This window comes from Orcinus orca, chromosome 3, assembly GCF_937001465.1.
Source record: "Orcinus orca chromosome 3, mOrcOrc1.1, whole genome shotgun sequence".
NCBI classification, from domain to species: domain Eukaryota; kingdom Metazoa; phylum Chordata; class Mammalia; order Artiodactyla; family Delphinidae; genus Orcinus; species Orcinus orca.
Window position 1 is genome coordinate 51,753,885 of NC_064561.1, and position 27,781 is coordinate 51,781,665.

General features: G+C 44.2%; 1 pseudogene; it reads left to right on the top strand.

Annotated features, from left to right (window-relative positions):
- Positions 1 to 7,046: 7,046 nt before the first annotated feature.
- On the top strand, positions 7,047 to 7,177 carry LOC117197061 (uncharacterized; annotated as a pseudogene).
- Positions 7,178 to 27,781: the final 20,604 nt, after the last annotated feature.

Below are 27,781 nucleotides of genomic sequence, written 5' to 3' on the forward strand. Positions count from 1 at the left end.
AGCAAATTCTGCCCCCAGAACGTAAGAAGAAACCCTGCCAACACTTGATTTTAACCCACCTTGATTTTAACCCAGTTTGGACTTCTGACCTCCAGAACTGTAAGAGAACAAATTTGTATTGTTTTAAGTCACTAGATTTGTAATTAATTCATTCCAGCAGCAACAGGAAACTAATATAAAAGTCCAGGTCATGTGGATCAGCAACTTCATACTATTAGAATGAATGATGTTACTTCAAACCACATAGAACATAGGATGCTGAGGGATATTTATCTTATCCCTTCTCCATTAAAAATTATTCTACTAAGCTACAAAACATATTTAGCTCAGACTGGCTTCCATGCATTTGTTCATATCATTCCCCCTGCCTTGAGAGCCACCCTCATCCTTCCTACTTTAGGTTCTATTGTGAAACAAATAAATGAAATCTCCTTAAATGTATACATTTGATGAAAGTGAGGTTTTGTGCTCCTAATAGGCCTTAATGATCGGTAAAACCAAAGAAAATATTTCTAATCCCATAAAGGTAGGAAGTTCTTAACTCCAGTGTCAGTCTCAGATTTTTAGACTGTGTAATACAAGAAGTATCAGGGTACCAAACTGTTTTTTCTGCTGGCCTGCTGTTGTACTGTAAATGCATACTGTTCATTGGAGACTATAGTTCAGTTTCTCCAGTGCCCCTTAATAAAATGAAAACAATATTAAAAAATTGTCACTCATTACACCAAATCATAAATCAGCTTTTAAAAAGACATACATTTGTCCAGACCTCTTATGCATTATCACAAAATCCAAACAATTGGAACTTACATTAAAAAGAGTAAACTGGAAGACAGGCAAAGAGGATCCAGTACACAACTAATAGGAGACCCTGAAGAAGAAAGCAAGGGAAAATAGGAATCACAAACCAAAAAAACCCAAGAACTGTAATTCAATAAAGTTATCCCAATATAAAAAATGATTTGAACTATTTATTGAAAGAACATAGCATATACTTGAGAATAATGACCCAGAATGACCAAAATCAAGACGTAGTCTAGAAAAATTATTGTATTTAAAAGAAAAGGGAAAAATCTGGATATCTAGGCAAAAGGAACATGTAAGAGAAATCAAACTAAATTTTCCTCTGATTTTTTTTTTTTGACAGCAAAGCTTTTTGCCAGAAGAAATTACAGTAATGTATTTAAAATATTCAAGGAGAGAAAATGTGAACTAAGGATTTTTTATCCAGGAAATCACAAACTGCTAATAACATGCAAAGACTCAAAGAATATTATTCCCATGAGCCCCTCCTAAGGAGTCTACTAAAGAACAAGTTTCAGACAGGTATTGCTGGTGAATATTAGATATATAGTTACTTGTAGTTAAATGACTAAATGAGGGTTAAAAGGTAGAGACTCTAGTACATAATGGCTATATGATTTAAAATGCAAATATACTACAACTATAACAATGGAGAGATGATTAGCATATGCAAAGAAATGTTTTATCTCCTTTCAGTGATAATAATGTCAGTGACAGTACAACTATTATTATTCTCAGAATGTTGTATATGTGAAGTAGAAAAAAGCAAATGCTAATAGTGAGGTATTCTAATTCTACCATCCCTTGCATCTTCAAGAATTTTCTGGTACAAGAAAGGAGCTACTAAGGCAAAATAGGAGATGTTAAGTAAACACCCTGTAAATATAAAACTGAATTAGAAATATCAGTACAAACTCATGAGGTATTTGTTTATTCCAGCTTTTTCCACTAAAAGGATTTGGAAACAAAATTGACCCAATAGCTGTAAACATCTCTAGCACTCATATTTGATCTTCAAATGACATATCCCATTGAGCTAAACCAGGATTTCTTGGATAAATGGCTAATTCCAGGTCTGCAGCGGGAAATATCCATGAGTTTGGAACATCTTGACATAAAGTTAGAAGGAAGTTCTCAAAAGCCACTGGGTCATGTCAAAAGAGTTCAGGAAGCACCTTGAAAAGTTTCCCACTGGCCAAAGATTTGAGCTGTGCAGTAGATTGAAACTCATCAAATACATATAAATCCATGAATTCATGACATATTTTTAAAGTAATAATTGGTTAACTTCGGAGAAAACAATGATCCAGTTGTTATCCTGAAAACTGGGTAAATAAAAGGAAATAATCATACCTTATCCTACCTGTCCTACAAGAACTGTAGTACTATGTAACAAAATAGCAGATGAGAGAAAGTGTCCCTTTATACTTTTAAAATGTATCCCAGGTGATAAATAAAAAGAAATTATAGAATTAAAATATTACTATTTTAAACTCCCAATGAGAATTACTGAATGCAGACATTGAGCACCTGCTTTAACTAACATCAAAAAACAGCATGAACCAGATACAAGACATAACGCCACCTATAACCTTGTTAAAGGGCTCGAACCTGTATCACTTCAAGCCTCTTGATCCAGCTCCCAATTTGCAGGAAATACAGAAGACAGAAGAACACACTGAACTGCACCATGAGTGAGCAGTCAGCAAATCTGACTGTAAAAAACTTGACAAGTCAAATGGCCCAGATTTATCCACTGATAAATTGTAAGAAAAAGAAAGAGGTGGAGGGGGAAACTATAGATTAAAAGAGACCTAAAAGGCAACTGACAAAGGATTAATCTCTAAAATACACAAACAGCTCATGCAGCTCAATATTAAAGAAACAAACAACCCAATCCAAAAATGGGCAGAAGACCTAAATAGACATTTCTCCAAAGAAGACATACAGATGGCCAAGAGGCACGTGAAAAGATGCTCAACATAACTAACTATTAGGGAAATGCAAATCAAAACTACAATGAGGTATCACCTCACACCGGTTAGAATGGGCATCTTCAAAAAATCTACAAACAACAAATGCTGGAGAGGGTGTGAAGAAAAGGGGACTCTCTTGCACTGTTGGTGGGAATGTAAATTGATACAGCCACTATGGAGAACAGCATGGAAGTTCCTTAAAAAACTAAAAATAGCATTACCATATGGCCCAGCAATCCCACTACTGGGCATATACCCCGAGAAAACCATAATTCAAAAAGACACATGTACTCCAATGTTCACTGCAGCATTATGTACAATAGCCAGGACATGGAAGCAACCTAAATGTGGATAAAGAAGGTGTGGCACATATATACAATGGACTATTACTCAGCCATAAAAAGGAACGAAATTGGGTCATTTGTAGAGATGTGGATGGACCTAGAGTCTGTCATACAGGGTGAAGTAAGTCAGAAAGAGAAAAACAAATATCATATATTAATGCATATATGTGGAATCTAGTAAAATGGTACAGATGAACCTATTTGCAGGACAGGAATAGAGATGCAGATGTAGAGAACGGACTCATGGACACAGGGGGAAAGGGGGGCTGGGATGAACTGGGAGACTTAGATTGACATATATACACTACCATGTGTAAAACAGATAGCTAGTGGGAACCTGCTGTAGTGCTCTGTGATGACCTAGATGGGTGGGATGCGGGGGGGAGGAGGGAGGCAGGTCCAAGAGGGAGGGGATATATGTATACATACAGCTGATTCACTTCACTGTACAGCGTAAACTAACACAACATTGTAAAGTAATTATACTCCAATTTAAAAAGAAACATATGGGCAAGACTAAACTATAGGGTTTAGGGATGCACACTTGAGTGACAAAACCACAAATAAATGCAAGGACTAGATTACTATAAAAGTCAGGATAGTGCTTACCTCTGGAGATAGGGAGGAACTCTGTTGGGGTGAGGCACATGGAGGAGTTACAGGGCAGGCTGGCACTCTTATTTCTTAATTTGGGTGGTAGTTATACGGGTATTCACTGTATAATAATTCACTAAGTCACACATTTCTTTGGGTTGGTTTTCTGTATCTGTGTTTAATTTTACAATACAAATTTTTTTTTAAAAAAAGAGTTAACTGCAATGGTTTTGTTCTCTAGGTTAATTATTTGGTCTTGATAAATAAGAAACTCTCCCCAAAACAAGGGCTCCTTTGATTTCTCTGGGAACTAAGCCATAAGAACTAGTGTCCAGCCACGATCACTGAATTTAGCACACAGTAGAGCTCACTAAATTTTTGTTGCATGAATCTATGAATCAGTGAGTCAATAGATAATACAAACACTCCAAACTCTAAAACACTCTGCACACTTCTACTATTCAATAGATAACTCTTCCAGCTAGAAAAATCTTCAGGAGCTCTCATGACATGTAGGAAATGCTTATACTTCTCAACTTCACATTCCAGCCCCTTTTCCAGAAACCAGTCCTGATCAGTCTTTCCAATCTTACCACAGCTACTTATTCAAATGCTCCAGTCCACCCAAACAGGTCTACTTTTAGAATTCTATGTCCTACTTTTTTCCCATTTCCCCTGCTCCCATACCTTCTCTGGTAGCTTTCCCCAATACTAGTGGACACTTAGTTCTTGCTTGCATTGGTATTGTGAGAGAACATTTTACCTTTATTTGTTTTGAGTCTGCTAATATACTCTATATTTCTTAAGTCTGGAACAGTGACTAACACTTTTACAAAATTATTATAGAAAGCCTACCACGTTTTGTGCATAAGAGGCTCCCAACCAATATTTGTCAATTGGCTGGTTAAGTTGGCGGGTAGATGAATGGATGGATAGACAGAAGAATGGGTCAAATTATCATATACTTGAAAGCACTCAGTGGCTATTGACAGACCGAAGATATGTAAGTTTATATTCAATAAGGGCAGAATTACAAGGGTCTATTTGATCCTGGAAAAGATCCTGGCCAGAGGATCTCTGGTCAACTATGGGCAGTTATAGATGTTGAGTGTCTGGAGACTGAGATGCTGAAATGAAAAAAGTGAACACTGAGAATGAATGGAAGAAACTACAGATAAACCTCCTTTCACTCACAGCTTTGTCCACATCTGGATCTATCTGTGGTGGGGCACACATTTAAATACTGAAACTTCAAGCAAAAATTTCAAAAGTCCCACTGTATACACTTTTTAAAAAATCTCTATACAAAAATCATGGCAAGGGCTTCCCTGGTGGCGCAGTGGTTAAGGGTCCGCCTGCCGATTCAGGGGACACGGGTTCGTGCCCCGGTCCGGGAAGATCCCACATGCCACGGAGCGCCTAGGCCCGTGAGCCATGGCCGCTTAGCCTGCGCGTCCGGAGCCTGTGCTCCGCAACGGGAGAAGACACAACAGTGAGAGGCCCGCGTACCGCAAAAAAAAAAAAAAATCATGGCAAGTTTGGGGTTGTGCAGGACTACGGATTGGGTTGGTTGAGGGCTCATTTTGTCCTAAAATCTACGTATAAGCAATTACGATGAAAAATTAGAGTCCCAGCCCTTCAGTTATAAAGGTGACATCTGCATAAAGAAGGAAAGGGAAGGTCCCTGAAATGTGCCAGCTGTCCCAGAGAGCTCTGAACTGAAAGAAATCCCTGTTCTGGTCAGAACGCCAGGCTAGAGAGTGGCCTGGTGCCCAGGGTCTGCTTCTTCTGGTTCCCTCCTTCCAGCTAACCACAGGTCTGCCCTCCTTTTAAAGGAATGGTTCCAGGGAGAAATCTTCAAGGACTAGACAGATTAGAAAGGATAAATGAATGGGAGTCTGTAACCTGAGATGTCAGCAAATATAAATAAACAGACTTAGAGGTGAAAAGAATGGGAACCTCCAGAAGCTACAAACTTCTTTCCCCTCGTGCTCAGGCATTTTCCCTTTAAGATAGCCTGGAAAGAAGAGAAAGGCTCTCACGTGGATTGGATGCCTTCTGTATCATGAGAACTGCTTTAATTGCTTCCATACATGTAATTTTAACCCTCCCCCTCAACTTGCAAGGAAAGGGTTATCTTCCCTGTTTTACTGATGATGAAAACAAAGATTCAAAGAGATTAAGACTTGGCCAAGGCCACACACCTAGTAAGTGTCAAAACCAGGATTCAAACCTGTTTTTTTTTCCTCCAAAGCCCTGCCCCCTACACCACTAGTGGAAACAGAATCTTAGCATGTTTTAGCTGAAAGATGACCTCACCATCATGCCCATTTCACAGATGAAGAACCTGAGGTGAGTACGGAGAAGCAACTTGCCCAATGACCTACAATGACCCAGGCTTTCTCATTTCCAGACAGGAACTTGCAATCACTTGTATCCACCAGGGTCCTACAAGAATGGTACACTCAAGTAGGAGTATTAGAGGAGAGCAGAATGAAAAGATTGTTAAAAGCAAGGACACATTTAAAGGAAGCCAACAAAGGCTGGTGATGCATTCCAGGTGCAGCAGCTGCAGGGGGGCCAGGACCACCTCTGTGCCTGAAGGGACAAGGCTAATGCCCCGAACCCAGAGAAACCCCTAGCTGAGCCTTAAGCTATAGTTCGAGCGCTCTGGACTTCAGAAGAGAAAGCCACTGCCAGTCTGCAGCCTGCCCTCTCTCTCTCCTCCGGCCTCTCATAAGGTGCCTCTCAGAAGCTGGACCATCCAGAAAGCCAGAAAATAGGGAATTCCCAGGCTGTGGCTTCCAGGGGTCAGAGCAAGACGGACAAAAGAGGATAATGGACCTAGAGGGGGAAATGAAGACTTGTACACACTGCTACACAGGGATGCTTCTCTGCAACTCGGTCCTTGGGAAGAGTCCTTCCTCAGCAAGTCAAAGACAACAAAAACCATGTAAGTGTTCCCTCCTAGTCCATGTGGGGTCAGGAAGGCTCAGCACAGAGAACTATAGGGCAGCTAACAGCACAGAGGTGGATTTCTCACTGCCCGCTGCAGGGGTATTACCTTAATTTGGCCAACCTGTCTGTGATAAAGGGGAGAGAAGCCCTGCCCAAACCTCCTTGGGATCAAAGGCATGACCTTGGAATTCCTGGACTTTGGTACCTAGGTCAGTACTGGTGTTCACAGGGAGAGTTACTGGTGTTTCAGGTGGGTATTTGAGAATTAAAAATAGGAGAAGGTAGGGTTGGGACTGGCTGTGTGCAAGAGCATATGTGCTGTCTACCAGTGCTTGGAAGTCAGGGCCACTTTTAAAATAAAGATAATCTTATCACTTCTTGGCCTTTTGGCTAAGATCAAGTGTAGTATCTGTTCTTATCCACTGAAATAAAGGCAATCCCAAAATGAAGGCAGTTTAGGTGACTTGGAAAGGCACATTCCTCTTATCTATGCCATCCTTGCTTTAATACTACATCTCTCCCTCAACACACATGCACGTGCATACACACATATCAACACACACACACACACACACACACACACACACACACCATGCCACATCAGGTCTCTCAAGCCCAAACCAGCCTTCCATCCCCTCCTGAAGTTTCAACCCCAGCTTCCACTGAACCCCCCTCCTCACCCTGATTTGGTCATATTTCCTATTTAGTTTAAATCAACAGTCTGATTTTATCAACAATAATGCTTTATGGAGGTTTATTTCTTCAAACAGACTGTGCTCCTCTTTGCTATAAAGTTAATTTTATGTTCTTTGTTCACTTTCCTAATCTGCAAATTACCTCCTCCGGTTCCCTGATTACTTACTATTGGAAAAACAAGCCCCTTTTTGCCTCCAGTTTGAATATTCTCTGCCTTATCTTGATGGCCCTAATCTCTCTCCCCCGACTGGCCTCTCAAAGCAGCAGTAGGTAACCCGCGGGGCACAGCTGCGGGCCAGCACAAACCCCGCGCAGCAGCGAGCTGGCCAGGCCTTACTCCTCCACAGGCATTTTTTTCCCAATCCTTTTTCTCAAAGTGTGGGAAGAGGCTCAGTTGCAGCAGGGAGGATTAGAAATTCTGGGATCCACTCCATGCTCTCAGAAAGTCCTAGTGGGAAGACGGAGAACTTCCGACACTCAGAGAATCAAGGACAAATGCTTCAGAGGCTGACGTTTGGCTGATACTGCATGAAAAATGACCAGACTCTTTTGTTGGAAATGCCCGAAGGGGGAGGGGCTGCAAAAGGAAGAGCTCACTAGGAAGGGAGGGAAAACAGAATCAGCTCTTACATGATCAGGATTTTTAAAGAGGATGGGGAAGAGATGACCTGGCTGTCAGAAATGTCAAAGAGAGTTAAGTGTGTTTGTAATTGCACAGAGGGAAGGGAGAAAGTGAAATGGGGAAGGACCAAGGAATTGACAAAAAATTAAAAAGACAGAGCTGGAAGGGATCTTAGCAAACCTCATGCTTTACGAATGAGAACACTGAGGTCCCAAGACCAGACCCCAAGTTCTAACAACAGGAAAAGAGTGATGATATTGATGATAATAATAATGGCAAGTGATATTTGCTTACTGTTATTTATCAAACCAGTTCACCCTCTTACTGTTGTTTAGCACATGCCATGTTCATTTCCATCTCCGGGCTTCTAGGTTCCCAATAACAATAAAAGTTAATATTTATTATGCGGTGTGTGCCGGACACTGCCTAAAGGCTTTACATGTCTTATCACATTTAATCTTCCAAAAAAAATTCCAGGAGGTAAGTATAATTGTCATCCACATTTTACAAGTGGAAAGAAGTGAGACACACAGAGATTCGTAACTTGGTGAAGGTGACAGGTAGGAAGATGGAGCCAGGATTCAACCAGGTCTGTCAATCTCCTGAGCCATATTCAAAAAATATTTGTGGAATGAATATATGACCCAAATTTGTATATTTTTCACACAAACCTCGCTCCAGCTTTAGTCCCAATGCTCTAATTTTCTGGGGGACATTGTACCTCTCCAGGCTTCCTGATTTCTGGGGCAAAGTCATCTTCTGATACTATAGGCTGGGCCAGAGATAGGGTAACTCTTTCCGTAAAGGGCTACATAGGAAATATTTTAGGCTTTGCAGACCACATCCTTTCTCTGTCATGAGTTATTCTTTGTTTTTTTTAACAATCCTTTAAAAATGTAAAAAATCATTCTTAGCTTGAGAGCTCCCACTGACCCCTGCTCTAGGCCCCCAAACCTTGGAGTCATGCTTAAAATGTCCCTCTCCCCCCACCTGTCCATCCAATCATAAAGGTTTTGGGGTTTGGGCTGCCTCTCAAAATACGCTTTACATTTTTTTCAGCACCACCCCCATCCCTAGTCAGGCACCCACTATCTCATGCATGCTCTGGTCACCAAAATGGTCTCTCCTATTCCCCAAAGGAGCCATATGTCACTGCTGGATCTATTTTCACAAACAATGATTTGCACAGATCGTTCTCTTGCTAAAATACCTTCAAATCTAAGCCTCTTCATCATCAGAAAATCTACAAACAACAAATGCTGGAGAGGGTGTGGAGAAAAGGAAACCGTCTTGCACTGTTGGTGGGAATGTAAATTGATACAGCCCCTATGGAGAACAGTATGGAGGTTCCTTAAAAAACTAAAAATAGAATTACCATATGACCCAGCAATCCCACTACTGGGCATATACCCAGAGAAAACCATCATTCAAAAAGACACATGCACCCCAATGTTCATTGCAGCACTATTTACAATAGCCAGGTCATGGAAGCAACCTAAGTGTCCATCGACAGATGAATGGATAAAGAAGATGTGGTACATATATACAATGGAATATTACTCAGTCATAAAAAGGAATGAAACTGGGTCATTTGTAGAGACGTGGATGGAACTAGAGACTGTCATACAGAGTGAAGTAAGTCCGAAAGAGAAAAACAAATACCGTATATTAACGCATATATGTAGAACCTAGAAAAACGGTACAGATGAACCGGTTTGCAGGGCAGAAATAGAGACACAGATGTAGAGAACAAACGTATGGACACCAAGGGGGTAATTGGCAGGGTGGTGGTGGTGTTGGGATGAATTGGGAGATTGGGATTGACATATATACACTAATATGTATAAAATGGATAACTAATAAGAACCTGCTGTATAAAAAAATAAATAAAATTAAAAAAAAATCTAAGCCCCTTACTCTTCATTCAAGGACTGATCCCCCCCCCCCCCCCCACACACACACACACACACAGAGTTATCTGGTCTTTAAACCATAATAAAAGAACAGCTAACATTTAATGAGCATCTATATGATCTAGCCACTCTGCTAGCCCCACAGATTATCTCGTTTAAGATTCATCAGAACCCTATGAGATAGGTATAATTATGAGCCCAATTTTACAGATGAGTAATTGAGGCTCAGAGAGGCTAAGAAATATATGCTAGTTTATACAGTAAAATGGTAAAACAAGGAACCAAACTGTGGTTATCAGACTCCAGGGTCCCTTCCCTTAACCTCCATCCTGTATTACCTTTAACATATCACCCCCTCTGCCCTTCCAGAGCCTCTGCACCAGTCCCACCGAGAAACATCCTCCAAGGGACCACTGATTCAAGAGACAGCGAGCAGGTCACCCCGCAGGATACACATCTCAACTCTTGGCCTGCAAAGGGCAGCGACTGCCCTGGAAGAAAAGTTGGTGCCTCTGAACTTAGAGCACCATAAATTGAGCGGGGATACCTTAGGTGTGGAGAGTGGGTTTCATCTGATGTCCCCAGTAACAGGCTACCAGCCAACAAGTGGGCAACTCAGAGCAGCTGCATTTCAAAGCAGCAGACCAGGACAAGCTACTAACGTGTGGACACAACCACTCCACGACTTGCTTAAAAGCCACGCTGTGTCTCCTGGACCATGGCCGCAGGCCAAAATACACACATTCTGGGTTTTACGACCATAAGGTTAGCATTCTTTTACTGGTTCCTTCCCAGTTCCCTTGCTCTCCACCGTGCTGGGTTTTGCGCATTCCATCTCCTCGTTCTTTTTCTCCTTCCCAGCACTGCTCTCTGCCTCCCTTGCTTCCACCCTCCTGCTTCAAAGCTTGCTACCACTACCTGCTGCCTTGCTTTTCTGCAACCTCCCCGTCACAGTGGTTTTCCTCTCCTTTTGGGCCCTTGGTCAGGTTTTCTCTAATTACTAGGCTTCCTCTTCCTCTGTTTTCCTGTTTTCCTGACAGAACCTCCTTCCCCTGCCTTTTAAGTTTCCTGGCTTTAGCACCGACTTGAAAGCTCCACTCCGGCTTCCTGGTCTTCTCATTTCCTCCACTGGTTCATCCTCTCTCCTCCACTGGCTCCCCTGCATGGCCCTTTCCTTTCTTTCTGGACACCTGGTCCTACGTGTCCCTCTCTCACCCCCCCCATCCCCTTCACCCTTCACCTCTGTTCTTTGTTCCCTTGTCCCCTGTCTTTCCTCAACCCTCCCGTCCCTCCTCTTAGGTCCCCTGCTGGTTCCATCCCCCCAGCCCTTATCTTTGTTTTCCTTCCTTCTGGCTGCTGATAGAGTGGGAGTAGTTACAGGCCACATCCCTGATTTCAGTAGACCCAGAGCCAGCACATCAGCCTAACACTAACAGTGCCCGGGGAGAGGGAGCCTCGGTCCCTACAAGCAGTATGCCCCCGCAATTTGGAGCTGAGCTAGAGGCTTTGGAGTAAAGCTCAAGGAGTCTGAGGCGTCCAGCTTGGCAGGCAGCATGGAGAAAGGACTGACTGTTTCTTTTTCCCACTGATCTCGTTTAAGTCAAGGCCAAACACCAGGGCTGGGGCATGTCATTTGTAAGTTGTAGCCTCAGTGACCTTCCTTGTCCCTTCCTCACAAAACACACACACACACACACACACACACACACATTTCTTATTCACTTTTGTTCAGAGCAAAAGGCCCTGTGACTTTTCAGGTGTGGCATATGAACACGCATGCTGAAAAATAAGATCAATAAAGGGAACCAGAGCCACCGCAAAAGGAGATGCTGCTGCTGCGGAAAGGGCTATCCTCCATCCCCTCTGCCTCTTGCCCATCAATTCTTTTCAACTTCAGTTGTTCCTGGTTCCTTGACTGAGCCCCGTTAGAGCAGAGCTGGCGTCTTTCCTTAGAGGACAGCGCCATCTAGCAGGTGAAATGCCAAACCCTTAGCAAGCAGCCCAGAAGAAAACCTGCCTCCCTAGCTCCCAACCAGTTCCCAACTTCCCTTTTTAACTCTCAGCCAGTCAATCCCCAATTGGTCTGAAACAGCAATTTAACCCTTTGGCCTCGTTGGAGATTTAAGTCCATTTCCAATCACCTCTACTTCTCCAGTGCCTAACTGAGTTTCAGTTTGTGGCCTTAGTTTCTAGAAAAGGCAAGAAAGTTCTAGGTCAAAGCAAAACGAAAAAGAACATCCTAAGGATATCTGAATGGCTCAGGCCCCCTCTAGAACTCTGTAGCAATATTTTCTTCTCTTCCTTTTTTCTATCATTTCATTTCCTCCCTTCGTTTCACATTTATTGAGTACCTGCTGTGAACCTGGCACTATGCTAAGTTAATTAAGAGACAGCTCCTCTCCCCAGGGTCCCACAGTCCAATGGACTCAGATGTTAGACTCCTGACTTTGCAGAACCTCTGATCTGCGATGGGGCCTTTGTCATCCGAGCTGTGCTAAGGATCCAGGGGATAGAGGAAAGAAGACAGTCCCAGGTCCGCCACTTCCACCTCTATCCAAACAGCTTCATGTTTATCCAGGTTTTACTTCTTTGGTTTCTGCCTAAGTTTTTTTTTTTTTTTTTTTTTTGCGGTACGTGGGCCTCTCACTGCTGTGGCCTCTCCCGTTGTGGAGCACAGGCTCCGGACGCGCAGGCTCAGCGGCCATGGCTCACGGGCCCAGCCGCTCCGCGGCATGTGGGATCCTCCCAGACCAGGGCACGAACCCGCGTCCCTTGCATCGGCAGGCGGACTCTCAACCACTGTGCCACCTGGGAAGCCCCTGCCTAAGATTTTGTTTGAATAAAGTATTTTGAAGACATCTGCTCCAATCTAAATGTCTCACTCTACAGATGAGGACATGGGGTCCAGAGAAGTTTAAGGACTCACCCAAGGCCATAGAATTAGGGGAATATCTCTCCGAGTTTTACTTTCCTGGGTCCTTGACAATAAAACCCTATCAGGTCTTCAAGGCCAGGCTTTACAAGGTGAATGAGGGCAAAGTGAACTGCTCTCACAATTTTGTATTTTTGTTTGCATCTTTCCTGCCAGACTCCATGTAGGCAAGTGACCATATATGAGTCTGCTAGGGCTGCCCTAACAAGATACCCTAGAGTGGGTGACTTCGGCAACTGAGATTTATTTTCTTATAGTTCTGGAGGCTACAAGTCCAAGATCAAGGAGGTGACATTCTTCTGAAGACCATGAGGGAAGGATCTGTTCCAGGCCTTTCTCCTTGGCTTGTAGATGATCATCCTTTCCCGGCATCTTCATCATCTTCCCTCTGTACGTATTTCTGTCCAAGTTATCTCTTCTTATAAGGAGACCAGTCATATTGGATTAGGGCTCTTCCTAATGACCTCATTTTAACTTAACCACCTCTGTAAAGACCCTCTCTCCATATACATTATGAGGTACTTGGGACTTCAACATGAATATTTTGGAGGGACACGGTTCAGCCCATAACAGATGGCAAATCGTTTTTATTTGCCTCACGAACTTTAATCAATTGGTAGTGGCTGCCTAGACTCCCCCACCCCACCAAAAAGGATGAAGAGGATTCTCAAGATTGAGAAGAGGATTCTAAGATTGAGTCCACATGGGGTCCACATTGCCAATATAAGCTACAGGCATTGCAGTGGGAAGTGGCAGCATGATTGTCACACATCTGCCCTTGGTGAGATAGGGCATATAGACACTGCCTCCTAGGAGCAAGAAACATATATCTCCGTGACATATCTCGACATACCAAAACATCTCAAAGCCATACTTCCGAAAGAAGGTCCACAGCAATCATGTGGTCCCCTCTCAAGTCCTTTATTTTACAGATGAGGCAAACTGAGATCCAAGGAGGTTACGACTTGCCTAAGATCACTCAGCTCCTTTGTGGCAACATCAAGATCAGACCTTGACATCGTATCTTTAATCTAGCATCCTGTCCAAGACTTTGGTTGCCCCTATTAACATCCAATAAAAACAGAAGCTCCAATATTTCCCAGGCAGGATCCTCAAGTTCCCCATTCCCTCAGACCCAGGAAGGAACCATGTGAAGAGAACTAAGCTAAAAGTTAAAGGTTCTGGTTGGAGTCTATGGCCAACTCCATACTGCTTGGACCACTAAGTATTAAAGGATTCTGAGGCTGCATTTAGGCTTTTCTGGAGAGAACGCTGCCATCAATTAGTGATGTCTGCCATTGCTATGGGCACAGGATTGGGTAGGGGGAAGATGAATATTACATATTTGCTGGGTTAGCTAATTTCTAAAGTCCCTTCCAATCCTAAAACTCTGTAATGAGAGCCTTGAGCAGGAGCCATGGGTTTCTTCCTTGAAAGTAACTAGAAAACTGGGTTAAGAGACATGTCATGGTGATCCCAATGCCCAAACACAGTTATGTGACCTTCTGCAAGGTCACATGGGCCCTTCTGTGTAGCTTGCTGTCCCAGAAGCTCCAGCTATCCTTTATACACACATCTTTAGTTTCAGTCCCACTGAAGTTATCACTGGTGTTTCTCCATGTAGAAATCTCCCCCCAGAGTCATTTGGTGAGACCCAACTCTGGGTCCTGGATGAACACTGGTAACTTCCATTTACTTGATGCAGTAATAGGCAAGAAGTGTTTCCTAAAGCGTTATCCTTGAGGCAATTGCAGGCGAGGGGCCATGCAAAGGTCCACTGACTCGTGGGCCCTGGAAAAGGCCAACTACAAGAGAATAGATACCATTTCTCAAAGGCTTTCCAGCATGCCACAGCATTATATGTGGCTGACCCACGCAGCTGCTCAGGGAGAGGGGGGTCGAAGACATTTGCCTCTTAACTTCATAGAGGCAATGAGCCTTATTCACGTTCTTCTGTTCCAGCTCAGCCCGCAACTCCCCAGCTGCCTCTTACTCTTCCCTCTTGGCAGGCAGGCCTGGAGCAGCTTCTGAGAAACTTTAGGATAGGTATTTATCACCTGGAGAAAAAGCTTCATGTGAATGGGTATGAGAGAACCCAGAACTGGGTATGAGAGAACCCAGAACTGGTTAAGAGCTCAGCTCTGGAGATAGTAAGATCTAGATTCAAGTCACAGTCCAGCCACTTTCTAGCTGTGTGACCTCAGACAAGTTACTTAACTCCTCGAAACCTCAGTATTCCTATCTGGAAAATGGGGACAATAATAGTACCTAGCTCATAGGGTTGTTGTAAGAATTAAATGGGATCATATTTACTTGTACTATTATTAGTATTATTAATTCAACACATATTTAAGGAGCAGCTACTCTGAACTGTTTGGGATACAAAGACGCATAAGACATTGTTTTTTACTTGGCAAAATTCATGGTCAATTACAATTCAGCTGCACTACAATATCCAGTACCTAGCCGGATATCTGTCCAAAATACAAGGCAAGAAGGATTAATTCAGTCTGGGAAGGTAGAGAATTTCCTTTACATAGCCAATAACGTTTGAGCAGGACCTTGAGGAAGGAATAAGTTTTTACTACAAGTTCTCACCAAGGGATCAACGTATGCCAGAGGAACAAAGCCTATTCTGGGAACTTTGAGTGTGGGCTGTGCCTGGAGGTGGTAAAGTCCCTGGATTTATTTCCATGGATCCAGGAGGGAGCACCCCTGGAAGTCAGGAGATCTGACCTGACCCTGGATTGCTGTGTCACCTCAGTCAAGTCATCCTACTTCTCCGTGGCTGTTTCTTCAAATGTCAAATGGAATTGATGACCCACGAAGAGGTTCCATAATGCTTAAAATTTAAGTAAGATGGGCTTCCCTGGTGGCGCTGTGGTTGAGAGTCCGCCTGCCGATGCAGGGGACACGGGTTCGTGCCCCGGTCTGGGAAGATCCCACATGCCGTGGAGCGGCTGGGCCCGTGAGCCATGGCCGCTGAGCCTGCGCGTCTGGAGCCTGTGCTCCGCAACGGGAGAGGCCACAGCAGTGAGAGGGCTGCGTACCAAAAAAAAAATTTAAGTAAGAGCTGTGTGAAAGCTTTGGGAAATTAAAAGAGCTATTCAAGCAAATAAGAAAAACAGTAACAAATGTTTACTAAGCACTTACTACCTGCCAGGCACTGTGCCAAGGGCTTACAAGCTTGACTTATCACAACAGTCATTACTATTGCCACTTTGCAGATGAGGAAACCCATTGGGAAAAGAGGTAACCTGCTCAAGATAACACAACTAATGTTGGTGTGTAAGTGAGGGAAATGGACAGTGCCTCTCATCCCCACCCCCAGACATGCTGGGACTGTTTCTAATGATCCTGGGGTCTGGATAGACCCATGAGAAACGGAGGCACCAAACAATGCTGTACCCAGAACTAGACTAAGGCTGCAGGATAGCATTCTGCTTAAGTCCAGCCTGCCAGCCCCTAGAGAGGCACAAAACATTCTGGGTCTCTTGGCCCTTTTCCGGGAGATCATAGCCTTAGCACATCACTCTTTGTCCAGTGCATGCCAAGAAGAGCTCAATATGCAAATGTCAACTTTCACTGACACACACCCCCGGTCACTGCCTGGATTGGGGGGCAGCCACAGCACAGAACACATGCCTAACTCATTGCTAAGTTCCTGCGGCCACCCCTTGGCCAGAAGCCCCAGTCTCACAGGACATCCCAGTGGAGGGCCCAGGGCTCCTGGGAAGAGCTCCCTGACCCCTGCAATGAGCCTCAGGGTTAAGGGAAAGTGGGCCCAGGGTCACCAGTAATGCCTCCAAGGCAAAGGCAGGCAGGCCCAGCTGTGAGAAGCTGAGTTGAGGCTGGCTGGGGCAGCCTATGGAGGAAGGGAGAGGATGTACTGGGCTGCCTAGAGGCTGGCGATAACTGAGGCCTCACAGCTGAGACGGTTAGCTCAGGGATTCAGAGGAATCCCATCCACTGAGAAAGCCCGGGAGTAAAAGCTCCCAGTGAAAAAATGACACCCACAATGCCTGGAGCTGGGGAAGAGCCCTGGTTACAATGCCTTCTGCTTCTGAGGAAAAGAAGGAATTGGTGGGGGGGGGGGGGGCGGGAGGGGGTTCGTTGCTGGTGCATACAACAGGGGTACAGTAGGGTGATCATGGGTGCTGGCTGTCTATCTGCTCCTGCCCCTCCAATCTCGCCCTATGTCCAATTTTCTTTCTTCTGCCTCCTCTTTCTCATCTTCTTCCTCATTTCTTACTACTAGTTCTAGGTAAAGTTTTTTGAGTTCTACCCCTATGCCAGGCACAGTGCTAAGTGCTTTACATGCATTATCTTGTTTAATCTGCATAAGAACCCTCTGAGGTAGGCAATATATAAAGATTTCAGAGAGGAAGAAACTGAAGTTCAGAGAGCATTAAATAAACTGCCCGAGGTCCCAGATCCGATGCAGCATTCAAATCCAAATTTTTACTCTACAGCTTGTGACCTTCCCGTTGTACTACCTGCCCATAAAACTTGTTTGTGGAGAGGGAGCCCATCAGAGGACTGCCTACCAGAGACTATGTTTGAGCTAAGTTTCTTTTTCTTTAACAGAACTTACCAGCTGTGTCACTGTATAAATCCCTGAAGAGAACTTTCCTCAGAAGGGAGGTATTGTGAGAGTACACGACTGTTCTCAGACAGGGATGTAATAAAACCTTACGCCTTTTGGGGGTCTGAGAAGGAAGGAGCCCTACCCCAGGGGAAAGGGTAGGAGGGGAGGAAGCCGAATCAATGCTCTAGGCTGCTGAAGGGGAGGACTTTGAAGCCAGCCCTTCAGCAATGATGCTGTTGACAACTTCATCCCTGGAAGACATTTGAGCACGTGAGGGTGAGACAAGAGCCCCTGAGGTCCCGGTGCAACCATGATAGGACCTGAGCTGAAGCCTCGCCCAAGAGTGGTGCAGAGCGATGCTTTCCAAGTCACACACGGGCCAGTGAGAAACCACATCACTAGAAGATTGCCCATACTCCACTTCCCTCCTCAGCAAATGTCCAGTAAAGACTGACTACCCTGTGGGCTAACTTAGCAAGCCCTTGGGGTTTGGATAATTCAAGGGGTGGTGGGAGACTCTGAACTTCCTTTAATAAGGCATGTGAGGATTTCAAGCAATTAAAAGAGAAAATAAGAAAACCAATTCTATTTACACACTGAGGTTGCTCCACAAGCTGAGTTTTTCTTTAGGGTTTCTTCGATTGGTCTTTCTATCCCGTTGGCGTGACGTAACAAAAGAGTGGTTATCATAACTTTCTCAAGAAATCCATAACTCACCAACAAGGATGATTTCTTTCCCCCAACCAAGTCAGGGTCACCATGTATAGATGCACAGGCTGCGCACTGCTCAACTCCAAGGGGTACTATTCACACAGACTATGATGTGAATGGTTCCTCTAGGTGTTATGCAATAAAGAGGCACTGAATTGCACGCTCCCATTTTTTAAGAATCAGTTCAAATACATCCTTCTCCACCCAGTCTTCCCCAAAGAGCCCAGCTGACAAGAAGTACTCCCTGTTTTGTACCCACCTTATACTCTCTACAAGACACTTCCTGCCTTGTAGTTACTGTTTCATGTGAATAGCTAATCTTTCCCACCAGACTATGGTTCTTAACCTTTTTAGAGGAGTTCTGAGCTGCTTTCAGCATCCTATCAGAGATACAAACACTTGCCCTAAGGAGAAAAAAAAAACCAAAAAACTGCACAAACACATATAATTTTGTATCCAATTTCCCAAAATTCACAGATGCCCTAAAAACCATCCACAACCATTTAGGGTGGAGCTACCAGGAGAGCAGAGACAATTATCTGCCTTGTTTACCATGGCGTCCCCAAAATTAGCACAGTGCCGGACACACAGTAGCATAATAAATGCCTGTTGAAGGAAGAAATGATTGACCCCTGGAATCCTTGAGTGCAGGGTCAGTGTCAGAGCCATTTCTTTAGCCTCAGGGAGTTTCCAAGACAGTGGACCCTCAACCAGCCTGGCCCTTCCAGGCCCAGCCAGAGAAGGAAACTTCGCCAAGCTCCAGAGTCCCCACCGTGAAAAGGCAACGTCCCTGCTTGGTGGGGCTTTTAGGCATTGAATGGGAAATCTGACACAAGGACTTTTCTGGCTACTTAGAATCTATGCTTCCCTTCTTTTCTGCCCAAGGAGATACAGAAGTTTGTTTAGTGAGGTGAATAATGTTAATATGATAATAATAATAATCCCCTACATAATTTTCAAATTAAACTGTCCTCCACATTTTCACATGTATGAGCTCCTCTAGTCTTCACACATTATCCAGTGAAATAGATATCACCTTCATTTTACAGAGCAGGAAGCTGAGGCTCAGAGAGGCCAAGTTACTTGCCCAAGTCACACTGTTTGTCAAAGGCTAGACTAGCACCCTGGAATTCTATCTGCTTCTCCGGCATTCTTCTGCTGACCTCACACTGCCATATAAGCAATTACTGGACCCCATATTAAATGTCTTCTACATGCAGACATCAGCACACTCTGAGTTTAGCCTGTCTGGGCCATGCCTCAGAGTCTGTCTGCACCAAGCTAGAAAAGTTCATCTGCTCAGCAAGTATCACCTGCCACAGGCTTCCAGCTGCCAAAGCCAGGCTAAATGAAGCCAGGGACTGCCATTAGGACTCTCTTGGGTCAACAGTCAGAAACATAGTGGCCCAAAATGGCCCAGTCCTCCTCCGCCACCAAATGCTGGCCACTGGAACATCTCAACCACACCTCCTGTCTCCCAAGAGCACGTGAGCTGCGTCCTCATTCCTGAGCCTCAAGGCATGACAGAAGGTGAAGGCTTGGAACATCAAATTCCGCAAAGAACAGTTCAGATAACTGAAGGAAAGAAAATGAGTTTGGGAAGTGAGTTAAAAGGACCTCTCAGAGCAGGGGCCCCTGCTCGAAGGAAAAGAAGTCTGTAGAAGGCACTCAAGTACATAAAGAGATGTGCTACTATGGACGATTTACACTCATTTTTTTGGCATCTGTATCATAGGTGAAAAAAGGTAACAGCTCCCACTGTAACGGGCAAATTCTAGGTTAAGTGTGAATAAGGACTTCCCTACTGCAAGGGTGAATGGGTTTGTAGAATGTGCCCCCCACAAAAGCTTCAGAGTGGGATTTGCAACACCTAGAATAAAATCACTTAAGGGCAAATCACCTTGCATTGAGTTAAAGGGGTAGATCAGCTGACCTCTACATAGACCTCCCTTCCCAATTTGAAATTATGTTGCCACCTTAAATCATAGTAATGTCTTATGCCTGTATAGACTTTACAGTATTCAAAGTACTTTTATGGAGATTGGATCACCTTTGACAATTCTGGAAGGTAGTGTGGGAGGCAATTACCATCTCCAGTTTATAGATGAAGAATGACAGCCTTACAGGGCAATGCTTTTTCCAGCCAGCTATGGAGAGCCATGCATCTTAACCAGCTGGGATCTCAGCTCTCAGCAGCTCAACTGACAAGGTCTGAATCCTTGTGCCAACCATGTGGGTTTCTGAGAAAGCCCAGGGAAGCCCTTACTCAGACAATCTGGGACGGGGGTTGGACAACCGCACAACCAGAGCAGCCAAGAATGAGAAATCACAGTGACACCCCTTATCTGGCCGGAGCTGCCTGTAGATAAGGTAGAAAAGAGTGCACGTCACAGCAACTTCCTGGGTTTGTGTTCAGACAACCATTCCCCCTCAGTCCCATTAAAAAAGACTCCAGTCATGAAACGCTCCTCTCTTCCTGTCCCTTTGTCTTCTCCCTGTTCTTTGCTCTCTCTCCCCAAGCCTCCTTCCTTATCTTATTGCTCCCTCTCCCTGAGGCTTGACAGTCCTCACCTCTCACCTTTCGCTGCAGGGCAAAGAAACCACTTGGCATGATGACGGGTTCTGGGGAAAGCCCTTGCCCCCAAAGATCTCCCACTCTCAAGAACTCATGTTCCTAAAAGGAGGGGCAGTCTTACATGTGTATATTGGCTGGTTAAATCTCTGACAACTCGGTGGGAATTATTTTACCACGATGTCTCCCTTTGCATCAGGAGTGATGTATCTAGTCAACAACTATGCTAGGCATAGAGATACACATCCCCAGGCCTCATGGTATTCGTGATTTTGTATGGGGCTTCCCCCAGCTCTGTCATATATCCTGAACCCTCTCAACCCCCAGGCAGCTGGGAGGCAGACACAGGGGCAGGGCAGTCTGACCTCCCAAATGAAGTTCTCACGTGTGCTGCAGTGTGAGAAAGGTTGAACATTGGTCTGGTGGACCTACAGCAGTCAAATCCAAGACTCTTGGAGGGAGGAAGGGAAGGCATTGAAAGGGGGAGAAGACCTCAGGCCAGAGAATTGGGGGTCTCAAAGACCAATGATCCTTCACAACATGTCAGGAATTTACCCCACTCGCTGTCACCACTGCCACCCCCAGTCCATATACACACTCACCACAACCCAACCAAAGAATTCCTTTGAACTGTCTTGTAATGGCAACTGAAGTGGGATCCAGAGACCCTCCAACCACTTACCTGCTTCAGTTTCCTAGCCAGCTATTTCACCCTTGTCCTGCTCCTCCTGAGATCTGAGAGGTAAAGCGGCCCAAGACCACACAGTACGTGAAAACAGAGGGGATGAGAAATTGTATCAGGAACCAGTGTGTCTGGATTTGAATCCTGGCCCACCACCTAACAAACCTGTGACCAAAGGGGCATTACTTAGCTTGCTTCCCTTCCCTTGTCTGTATGATGGGTATCTGAATAGTCCCTGCATTGTTGCAATCCACCAAAGAGTAAATGAGGTAATACAAGGAGATATTCAATGCTTGACACACAGTAAGTGCTCAACAATACCAGTAGCCAGGTCTGGAGCTCTTGCCTTTGGCTTTGTGGTAGCGGTTGGTTGGTTTGTTTTTTCCCTTACCAAATTACCCTTTGTGTCATGGAGAGGAGGTTGAGATATTTATGGCTCAGTTCCTGATCCAGGAGAAAGAATGACCCTTTGAAATGTCACCAGAAGTGCACTTTGGTCTTGCTGCAGACTCAGATCAACAGAATTTTGATACTTCCCCACTCCAAGACTTGTGCCCCATTAGAGAAAAGCAGACCCCAACTCTGAGGTCTCCCCACTATCTCTCAAAACCAGCTTCTTAAATCAAATTACGGAAGGATCCTCTTTTCAAATGCAACTTTGACATCAGACTAGCCAAAAAGATACAGTGGTCTCGTCTTAGTGACACAATTCTTATCATGCTAGCGATTCTTGCAAAGAAAGATATGAAAGTCTCATTCTTCCACAGAAGGGCTTGAGTAGAATTGAAGATTGTGCAGTTCAGGGGAGACTTGCTATATAATATCTGAAATCACTAGACATTTGAAAGCAGAAATGTCTTTCTCCTTTGAGTACTGCATCCTAACTGCCATCCAGAGATGATTTATATGTGCTCATCCTTATTACAGACTACACATAATAAAGGCATGATAGAAATCATATCTGCATAGATTCAGGCAGCTCTGGGAGAGAGGCTGCCAGTTTTGTTTGACAAGACACTCAATCAAGCAAAAAGGTTTAAAATATTCCAGGAGGATCCCACTGCCTGCTCAAGACTGTATATTTTTATCCAGATAACAGAAATCCTAATTGAGCACAACATTAGTACTCATTTTTCCTAACTCCTTCTTGCAATAAGAAGTACCAAAGGAAAATTACAAAAAATTATGGGCTAGGGTTTTGAAGAAGAGTTTGCCATGTGGTAGTTCCCATAAACTCAGGCATTGCCCCTCATTTGGGTGTTTCTAAGCAGAAAGTGAGGACTTCTGTGTCCACCGTACATTGGGTTGAGTTTTTCCCTACATTTTTGACACATTGGATGAAAACTTTCCTTCAGGACTTCTCCACATGTTTAAATCCCTTTTAAAGTGTTCCTTGCCCTTAGATTTATAGCAGGGTCTGGAACAGGGGGAGGTGAATGAGACGCTCACTCACCGAGGTGCAAAATTTAAGGGGGCACAAAAAACCCAGAAATCAAAATAAGTAATATTTTAATGCAATATTTTTGATAATACAAATGAATGCCAAAAAAAATCAATAGTGAATAAAAGATCAGAATTTTAAATAAAACAGACACCAAGTCTGCACTTGTACAACACTGCCTCACTTGCCTCACCCTAACACCGGCCCTGGCAGCCAAAAGATTTATTTACAAAAATGATAGCCAGTCTGCAAGTCATATTTGACTGATTTTATTTTTTAACATTGCATTAAAATATTATTTATCTCGATCCCTGCATGTTTTGGTACCTCTTTAAATATCGTACGGGAAGAAAACGCCTCACTTGCCTGCCCCATTCTCAAAATGCAGACAATGATGCTGAAACCCAAAAGAGAATTTAAAAACCCTAAATTTACTCATTCACATACCTCCTCCTGATCATGGCACCCAACGGCACCAAACACTTTGACGCCGCACTAATGGTGAGCAGAGGAAGGGGGTGGGGGAACCACCATCCCAGCTTCTAAAAAGAATCTCTTGACTAGCCATTACAAGAGCTGACAGGTTGGTAAGACGTTTAAAGGCATAATGTTCAAACAGTGAAAAAAAAATTAAAAATGTAATAATAAAGTTAAATGTAACTATTTTAAAGCATAATTCTTTTGAGAGACGAGTTTTATGTTGGACCAGCATTTGAAGTAGCAGTAGGCATTATTAACGGGAACCTCTAAGAGAGAAGATTTAAATCACCAAAGTAATAAAAGCTGAACAAGGACTAGCACCTTGAAAGGCACTTGGAGAGAAGATTGCATACAAATGCAATTAAAACGATGCTTATAAAATACTAAGATGTTAATTGGGTTCAGTCCCAGAAGCCCCAGCAGTACAGTATGTCAGAAGTTAGCTGGTTTGAAGTTTAAAAAGAGTAGTTTAATTTGTACACCTTGTCCTAATTACAGAGCTTTCTGCAGCCCGCGTATCTGTATGGTTTATTGTAGCTTGGAGCTTTGTAAAACAAACACACACACCAGTTAATTGGGTTATTGCAATGGAAAATTGGGCGACAGAACAGCAACCTCTCTTGCTGGTGTGCCTTTACGGCTGGTAATGAACACTCCAGCCACGCCAGGGAACCCTGATTTGTAAGGTGTGCCGTTTACAGCTTGGTGATTCTGTTGGCCTGAGGAATAGGGGGTGATGCCGTGGAAACAAAGAATCACACCAGATAATGTTCCCTCACGACCACGCTCCCACCCCAACTGGCTTGCTTAGAACTGTTGGCACTGCCACCAGCCCCCATATCCTGGTTCCTGCCCTTTCAAACATCCCAGCCCAGCCCGTCTGAAGGCCACATTCTCACACTAAAGCCCTAGGCCCCTGGAATGGAGCAAGGACAGTGGCTCATCCAGTAGCCCTCTTTTTAGAGCACCTGTAGGGAGACCTTGTGAGGTGGTGGTTTTTCTCCTAACCAGCAAATAAATATGTAATGCTATCAAAATAGGATCATTAAGTTGGATTAGGAGTGAGTATGGCTGAATCATTTTCCAGGAGTCCAATGAAATGTGCTTCTCACCATTAGGGTTTTGGCCATTTCATGGCTGGCACTGCAAACTTCCTTCATGAAGGGGACTGTGACATATTGCAGGTTTACAGTCTTTTTCAGTCACTCTCCCCATCCCCTTCTACCTCTAGCTGCTAAATATGAATCCACAGTGAAGTGAGAGTGTTGAGATTTTTATTCCTGTGCCAGCTAAATTATTCATCTCTTGGAGATTCAGAAGTGAGCAATGGGGTAGCAGACAGTGTGGAAAATATCAAATACAGGATTCCCAGGCTGGATCCCAGCTTATGGAAAATATAGAAGAGCCCCCTCAGTATTTGATCACGAGTAACAAAGAAATATCATCTTCTGCCACAGCCTAGGGCAGTTTTCCACATGGAGTCCACAGTCTAGTCCAGCCCAGGGTAGCCAGTCCAGGGTAAACTCGGACCATCAATGCCTAACTCCAACTTCCCCTCCACCTGGGTGCAGGGGGGACGTGGCTCCTCATGATTGAAAGGAAAGTAATCTGATCCGTGAAGGCACTCTAAGAAATTGATGTCTCAAAATTTTCTCCAGTCAAGAGTATTTGCAGTTTAAAAAAGAATCACCACGGGTAGGCCATTCTTTACAGAGATGAGAGAAAGGAGGCTTTGGGAGCCAGGGCCCTCACACAAGAGCCCATTCATCATGCTGAGTGGACTTTAAAACTCTCTGGACATCAAGGATAAGCTTTTCAACACGCCGGGTGCTGTAAAGAATCTCAGAGCACAAGGTCTCTCTTGTCAATGAGCTGATATTTTGGAGAGGCAAAGCCCACACCTGGCTCTCAGGGCTGGTCTGGAGGGTGAGTGGAGCAGAGAACAGTTGCTGTAGCAACTCCGGGTGGTGTTAGGGTAATTATCTACACCAATGATTTCCCTGGACCTGAAAATGTGGAATTAAAAATGTTTACTTTGGGCTAATCAAAATCCTAAAGGGAAACCTCCCCTGTCCCAGAGCCTGGATTTTAACTAAGCCTGGCCATGCTTACTGCCACTTAGCATGCGGGAGACATGAGCAGAGGCTCAGCTGTGTGAGTAATCCTGGCCCACCATTTAGCAGCTGTGTGGCCTGGGGCACATTCCTTCACCACTCTCTGCCTCAGTGTCCCCATCTGTAAGCCAAAGACAATTACATCACCTCCCTCATGGGGTTGTTAGGATGATTCAAGGCAATAATGCAGGTAAAACAGAACACTGCTGGGAACATAACAAGCACTAAATAAATGTTACCAATTATAATTATCACTATTAATATTATGCGTGCTTTACAGATGAGGAATTGAAGCTCAGAGAAGTTGACCCTATGCTTAAGATCTTACACACACACACACACACACGGAATAACAGAAATTCAAATTCAAACCCAGGAATTCTGACCCCAAAGCCCACGATCTTAATCATTATGGAGAGCAAGTCTTTCTGAAAGGATATCTCCTTACAACCCAGGACTCATTTCCTCAATGTGGTCCTTTTCCAGCCCGTAACCTGGAAGAAAAGAGGGAAGTGGGGACATTTGAGAACACCGTGGTACCTGCGAGGCGCACCTGAGGAAAGAAAAAACTTGCAGATCTTAGAATCCCGCATCACTACAGACACACCACCCATTTCACAATTTCCCCCAGACGGGTCCCGACCCTGGGAATCAGACTTAAGGACAGCATCAAGGAGAAATTCCTGCAGTGCAAAGCTGCTAGGGTTTCTGCTTAAAAGTGACTCTGAGGTTGTATTAAAAAGCAAGAAAGCATCAGTAAACCCAGCCTCCCTAGCTCCAACAAGCCTGCGGCAGGCAGGTTATTATTATTATTTATTTGTTGATGGATATTCAAAGCCATCAGTCAGGTCTTCCCCCAGGCCAGGAAGCCGAGGAGCAAAGGCAGTAGAAATCTCATTCTTAGTTCCCAGAGCTGCTTGGGAACTGAGAGTTATTAAAGTACACTTTGCTATTGCTAACTGCTCTGTGAGGTGCTTGACCCTACATCTGACTTCAGGCTTCTGCTGTCCCTACAGTACAGGCAACAGAAAGTCGTACAAATTGCAAAGAGGGACTCCAGGGATGAATGAAGAGGAAGTGGCAAGAAGGAAGAGGATGCTGGGGCTGGTGGAAATGGGGATTTTGTACCTTTGTTTTATACCCTCTCTGCCTTAACCTTTCATTACTCCATAACCACTGGACTCAATGAGACCAGAGATGAACAAAGTAATGTGTACGGCATCCTTCCCAAGGAAGGATGGATGGAGCTGTCAATGGCAATAAAAGTCCACGTAATAAGAAGAAAGAGACACTTGCCACAAGGGTGAGTACTGACCACATCTCTCACTGAGGGCTTTCGAACTTTTTCTGACCTTGATTATACCCCATAGTTAGAAATACATTTTACAGCACGCTGCAGACCTCCATGCACACACTCGTAAGTGAAACAAAATTTTCACTGAAATAATACTCACTTTTACCACATGGGATGTCCTCTGATACTTTCTTATAACTTTCTTTTTAAAATAAATCTTGGTGAGGGCTTCCCTGGTGGCGCAGTGGTTGAGAGTCCGCCTGCTGATGTGGGGGACACGGGTTCATGCCCCGGTCCAGGAAGATCCCACATGCCACGGAGCGGCTGGGCCCGTGAGCCATGGCCGCTGAGCCTGCGCGTCCGGAGCCTGTGCTCCGCCACGGGAGAGGCCACAACGGTGAGAGGCCCGCGTACCGCAAAAAAAAAATCTTGGTGAGGACCCATAAAATTAACTTCATACTCACCTTAGACCTTGGAAATAAGAATCCTCTCAGAATGAAGTCAGGGAACCAACAGTTTTGACAACAAGCACCCCAATGGTTCTCTTGCACACAAAACTATGCCTTCAACCCTCAGCTGCCTCAACTTGCCTTCTCAAGAAACTACTATACATAAAATAGATAACTAATAAGAACCTACCATATAGCACAGGGAGCCCTATTCAATACACTGTAATGACCTATTTGGGAGTAGAATCTACAAAAGACTGCATATATGTATATGTATAACTGACTCACTTTGCTGTACAGCAGGAACTAACACAACATTGTAAATCAAATATACTCCAATAAAAAAAATTAACTAAAAAAAAAAAAGGCAATTCAATTAAGGAGAAAAATAAGAAACTTGAAATCATCCAGGAATTCTCAATGTCTGGAGGTGGCCAACTCCATAATGCCTAGTCTTGGTCCGTGACAGTTAATTTTATGTGGCAACTTGGCTAGGCTATGGTGTCCAGTTGTTTGGTCAAGCACTAATCTAGATGTTTTGTTTAGGCATTCTGTAAATGTGATTAACTATTAAAACCAGTTGTCTTTAAGTAAAGCAGATTACACTTTAT